The following is a 6378-nucleotide window of genomic DNA, read 5'->3' on the forward strand; positions in this document are numbered from 1 at the left end:
GTCTACTTGGCAGACAGAGTGCGTATTCTAATGAGGACGAAGCTATGGTATTATCCACTATCAAGCAAGGAGAGTCTCAAGATAGTGTTGCCCTTTGTTTTAAGTTTTGAGAACCATATTTCTCAACTTGTACTGGATCTCCTGCATGATCGTGATTAACAAATTTCAGTAATTCTTTACCCGAGGTTACACACACAGTTATTGCTCGACCCTTGCATTTTTAGGTTAACCTGCGAGTACAACACCAATAATTTTTACATTTTGTGCAATTCTCTAAGTTATACGTGTATCCATCTATGATTAACAGCTTTTTACCTCTTTGGGACATACTTGTGCTGTAAACTTGTCCTAGCACTCCGGGAGGTAGTTCCTCTACATTCGCCATGACAGAATTAGGTACATAGTACATCGTACCTTCAAATAACTTTAAATACTGTGCTTTACTTTGCTATATGCTATTCTAGTTGTCGATCATATGAGCTTCACTAAGGTACAATTTCGATAATTAGTGTTTTTGCTAAAGAGTGTAAGACTGTTTACAAAAACAGGATTCGATGAAGTGTTTTTTCGACATAACATAGACCCATATACATATATATATATATATATATATATATATATATATATATATATATACATATATTGTATCACATCCAAGCATGGTAAAAGTTTGACGCAACAAAGAAAATAAGTTAATGATAACACCTTTGCTCAGATTAGCAACAACATTTCAGAACAGTGTCCATTTGATGCATGAATGGCTAAGAAAAGGTTAATGTAAACCAAAAGATGAAGATTAATATCAGTAACTCAAGAACGAGAACTACGTTTATGGTTTATAAAATCTATAGACAAAGTGGATGATACAAACAAATGTGGACTGTGTAGTACAGAGCTATAAACAGTCCCGCATCTTACTTGTTGAGATATACTTCATATACTCCTTTATCCATAATACTATTGTAATTTTTAGTCTATGTACTAGTTACTGCAATTTCTGGTTGTTTGTCTTGTAAATGTATTTGCAGCTTTTCTCCTTGGGTCTCCACTAAAAATGGGCCTTTGGCTCAGTTGGACAAACCCAGTTAACAAATGACAATAAATAAAAAAATAAACAAATAAATACTCATGGCTGAGGGTATGTATACCAAAAGGCACAACAATGTGGCAAGACTGTTACTTTGGGGATTGTGGAAACACTACATGCAGGTAGATGAGAAGCATTGGACACAAGAACCACAAAGAATTCCTGAAAATTTAGAGATTATTATATGAGGTCGTCCAATACCAAAAGTAAGGAATGTAGAAGAAGGAAAACCAGATAAAGTAGTGAAAGAAAAAAAAATGACAACAGTATTGCTTATTTTTTTTAAATAACTACATCCAGTGATTATAGTGTCCTGCATACTGACACACAAAGTTATAAAATACCAGGATATGCAAGCAGGCACTACAGAAATATGGGATAAAGAAACCAGAGACAGTTCTAATAGATATAGGAACAACAGGATTAATAAGAAAGAATCTTCAAGCGTTCTTAAATATGCTACCAAACAATTTACTCCACATGAACTACAGAGTGAGGCAATTATGGGTACATGATGCAAAGAGTTCTCCTGGGAAATAGTGAAAGGCTGAAGCCATATTAATCTCATGAACTCTAATCACACACCCTGACTCGGGAATGGTGTCTACTTCAGTCACAGTATTAGATACTCAAAACATCTGGATTGAAGAAACTAAAAAAAAAAAGTCTTTAGGTAGGAAAAATACTCTGGAGTGGAATTTACTGTCAGAAGATAAAAATGTCATTGTTTTCTTTTAGTTTGCAGATATCTCAATGATCAAGTGTAAGTACTACCTCCCATTTAGGAAGACAAGCTATGCAAACCCGTTACACTCCACTGTTATAAAACCCTGCACTTTTCTATCAGATGCTCACACAGCTTGTTAAAGTCCAGCACTTTTGTAAGCATCTCTTTAGTCGACACAATTTGGTCAATTAAACAGATGATCAACACCTCTCAACAAAAGTGGATTGTATGATTCTCAGGGTTGTGAAATTTGCCCTTTCCCCAGAACTGTGCGATCTCAGAGTTAGAATATATAATTAGCAGGGGTTGCGGGGTGGGGGACACGCCACCTACAAAAAATGATGTTTTATTTTTAATTTTGTTTTAGTGTTTTTGCATGCTCCGAGACTGATGCTCGGCATATGGTTAGTAGCGTGTCAGCATGCATAATGTCGATCACATGTTATTGACATTATTCACATTGATATTAGTGCCATTCAATAAAGGTAAGTAAATCCATATATATATATATATATATATATATATATATATATATATATATATATATGTGTGTGTGTGTGGGTGTCTGTGTGTGTGTGTGTGTGTGTGTGTGTGTGTGTGTGTGCACGCACTAAAGATACATATGTATCTATAGACAGATAGAAAACACACACACAGACACATATGTGTCTGTAAATACACACACACACACACACATTAGTGCTAGCCAAATGACAATGAGAACATTGGCTCTATGTGATTTTGTTACTGTTGATGTAACCCCCCCCCCCCACCTCATGTACAAAATGGTAAAAATGTGGTGGATGCTGATGCACTTTTCTTTCACATATATAAAAATATGAAACCACACACACACACAATGAAACCACACACACACACACACACACACACACACACACACACACACACACACACGTAAGTGTGTGCATGTGTGAACAGATATATAATACACACAAGTTAAAGTTGAGGAAGCCGAATTTAGGGCAAAGTGCTCATCCATTTAATATTTTTTACTTTTATTTTCAGTCAGTAAGTTTTGATTTCTAAACATGTTACGAGTGTTTGTGAACAAGTCTACAGTTTTTAGTCCTTTTTCCTGATTTCAAGGAGTTTTGGACAACAACTTTGTTCCTCACAAAGAACCAGTTGTACCTGTTGTTCAATGTTTTTCTTTACTAATGTGTAAAGCTTTACCCACTAAGGCTGGAAAACTACCGCACTTCACTACAAGGATCTGTTTTATATCTTCATATACGTATACATATAGTTATGTCTATCTGTATGTGTATGTATATATATATATATATATATATATATATATATATATATACGTATATATATGAAATAAGGAAATATTTTACAAACTAAATGGGAACTATGCGTGTGTGCATCCTCAGATTGTTTTTTAGGAATAAATATAAAGCAATGTACGGCCCACAGCTCTTTGAAAATTTGCACCTAGAATACACTATGAACTGAACCAACACAATAATATAGCAACCTCCTGCTTAAAGTTAACATTAATTGACAGAAAAATATGGATCATATTCATTAGCCCTGGACTACCTAAACTTTACAATAACCTTAGAAAAAATAACACTCACAATAAAATTAAACACCTCATTTAGAGTGTACAAAAACAGCAGTAATAATACATAAGCAACTAAAACACTGAAATATGGGATAACAACTCAGGTTTTTACAAGTAAACAGGTCATATAAGCTTAGCAACATAAGCGTAACACCAAACTCTGTGAATATTAATGACCTCCATTCAAACTCAGTCTCATAAACAAACCTTTAACACAGCAAAAGTAGTCCCTCTGAATCTCAACCTTGAAGGAAATGCTGTTTTAAAACATGAACATGCACTTCCTTTACTGCTTTACCACTGTCATTTGTTGGATGCATTTGGGCCATGGTTCACTTTCATTTTCAGGAATATATAGAAACCATTTATTTATTTTCTTAAACAGCAGTGTAGTTGATAAATAAATACTGCAGATAACATTTCTTTGTGCTTTTCCAAGGGGGAAAGCTAGCATAAGACAAATACAGAGATGTTGCAAGACATAACACCAAATCATGGTAAAAATACAACTGACGCAGTTATGGAGCATAATGTCCAAACTGACACCTACTAATATTTGGAAGCAAAGGTGACTTGACCTGTCTGACAGAAATGAAATGGGGACTTGACTGAAATAGCCTGCTCTTGGGTGGATCTTTAGTTCTTTACTAAAAAGCAAATTACAGTATTTGGCCTTTCATATTTATTTTGTGTTTTAGATTACCATAACAAGTAAATATCAGGTGCTGATGTAACTAACTAAGCACAGTGCAAATATTACAAGACCATTTTATCTGTCATTATTTATCATCCATTTATAATTGCATCTGCAGCTGAACTTAAATGTTTTTGTTCAGGACTGGAATTAACTGTAAATTACAAAATAGTGTCTAATGTGGGGGAAATACAATCAAGATTATCCAAATCATAAAACTATAAAATAAAGGGGAAGCGGTACTCAATACCAGATTCCAAAAACTGGAAGCACGCAAAGGCATTTATTGTAAATGTCAGTCTCGTTTTTTTTTTTTATAACATTCTCATTTCATTTTTAAAAGCTTTTCGAGAAATGCTTTTGTTTAGATATTGCTTGTCAAACGTGTGCTATATTACAGCAGTCCAGCTTTTACTACACCCAAGTTGTAACCAAAATAGAGTTCACGGCAGTGAACCGAAATATCATCTGTACTTATCCATTACTGGATGCACACATTTCCTGTCATCGTATATAATAAAACAGATCTGTCAATACTGGCTTAAATACCGAGTGGCACTAGCAACCCCGCCCCTAAAAAAACAATCACCAAGATTATCAACAAAATATAGCCAGTGCAAAATCAACATTTAAAATGTCAAACGGTCACACAAACACTAGCAAAAATCTAATCTACAAATAAAAAAAATACAAGTAATCTACTGTTAACATACTTAGTAACGGACTATGAGACAGAATTAAAAAAAAATCCAATCGGTGACAATCATACAGATTTATGGTAACCTACAGATTAAGCAAATATGAGTTACAACAAAACCTTTGTCCGACACCATTTGCATAACTAACACTGTCTCTTCTAAGTGCCACTACCAGCTATGTTTACGTCCCACTTGCCGTTAAGGGGCTATAAAGAGCTAATTGCCCTAGCAGAAATGCAGATACTGGTATAAACAGATCACTACAATTGGCTTCTTGTTTTGCAGTGTATTTCACCATAAGACAAAAACCAACTAAATTACAGGCTTACCACCAATGTTTTATATTCGCACTTTGCCCAGGGATTTTCTATTTATTAAAAGGAAAAGATGTTTCTAAAATAAAATTGTGAATGCCCTAATCCTGTCATTGACTACAACCGCACCTCTACTTCTCCTAAACGTGACTCGCCAGTTTATCCCGACAGAATAGGGAATTCCATAAAGTATCGCGAGAAGAGAGTGGAAATACCCTGCTAAATCAGTGCTACGAGAACTTTGAATCTTTTATTCAAAGGCTTTTATCTCTTAAGCAGAGAGGTATACAAGCTTATTGGTACTGCGTCTTCTGGTGCTTTTTGTTTTGAATTATTGCTTGGAACTATACTGACAGTTAGACGATATATTTGCTGGTCTTATAATAATAATGTATTAATCTGTTTATTGTCCGAAATTATATTTGTGATAGCCACCTTATAAGGTGGTTATATTATTTCATAAGTAATGATATTTATTTCACCAAAAACATTTCTATGATGATACGCATGATGTTTCACCTCTAGTTTAAAAGATGGTGTTTCAGACACAGTCGGCAAGTATATTGGTCTTCATCCTTTTTAATTCAACAGAATCCATTGACATTTGTCGTTCGCTGACATTAGATTGGTTGCGTGGTACGAAGAAAGGACTTCGGCCAGAGGCGCGGCCATAAATTTCACAGTAGTACACCAGGTTTCTGTCATATTACACACCCCATCCAAGTGCCTTTTTATGTGACAGAGATATATTTAGATGTTTACCATATAGTTTTAAGAGAAGCGTGTCATTACGTGCATAGCAGTACACCATTCTGTCTACTTGGGGGGGGGGGGGGGGGTTATCTTTGCAAGTCGGCTCGAGACAATACCTCTCAAGTGTACCTCATTATGAGGAACGTACCTCATGGGGGTCTTAAAAAGTTAATGTTCCTCAAAGTTCCACATTAAAAGTGCCTGTCTCATGTTCACTGTTAGGAATTTTTTAACAGATATCCGCGGTAAATAGAAATGAATCATATTAATTCATTAAAAGATCTTTTTTATAAGTAAACCCAGCATGTATAACCATCCTAGTTGAAGTTGTTAGTAAGCCATTACTATGTGTTCCACATTTTGCCCATTTGTTCCACATTATGAGGGCTAATGTTCCTCATTTTGGGGACGTAAGGTTGAGAGCTGTGAGTCCTTGTTTATTTATGCAAACGAAAGTATAATAAATTCATGGTGCTTGTCTGATGTCCTGTGAGTTTTTTTTAGGTAGCGCATG

At 35.1% G+C, this 6378-nt stretch overlaps 1 protein-coding gene across 4 annotated transcripts in view; it reads right to left on the bottom strand.

Annotated features, from left to right (window-relative positions):
- The window catches only part of BCHE (butyrylcholinesterase), a 1038257-nt gene extending 1032968 nt beyond the window's left edge, over positions 1-5289 (bottom strand). For all 4 annotated transcript variants that reach the window (XM_044069992.1, XM_044069991.1, XM_044069993.1 and 1 more), the window contains exon 1: positions 5127-5289. The gene's annotated coding sequence lies outside the window, so the exon portion shown is untranslated. The remainder of the gene's footprint in view (positions 1-5126) is intronic.
- Between the last annotated feature and the right edge of the window lie 1089 nt (positions 5290-6378).

The sequence above is a fragment of the Protopterus annectens genome, chromosome 4.part1, assembly GCF_019279795.1.
Source record: "Protopterus annectens isolate FY-2018-M chromosome 4.part1, PAN1.0, whole genome shotgun sequence".
Classification (NCBI taxonomy): Eukaryota; Metazoa; Chordata; order Ceratodontiformes; family Protopteridae; genus Protopterus; species Protopterus annectens.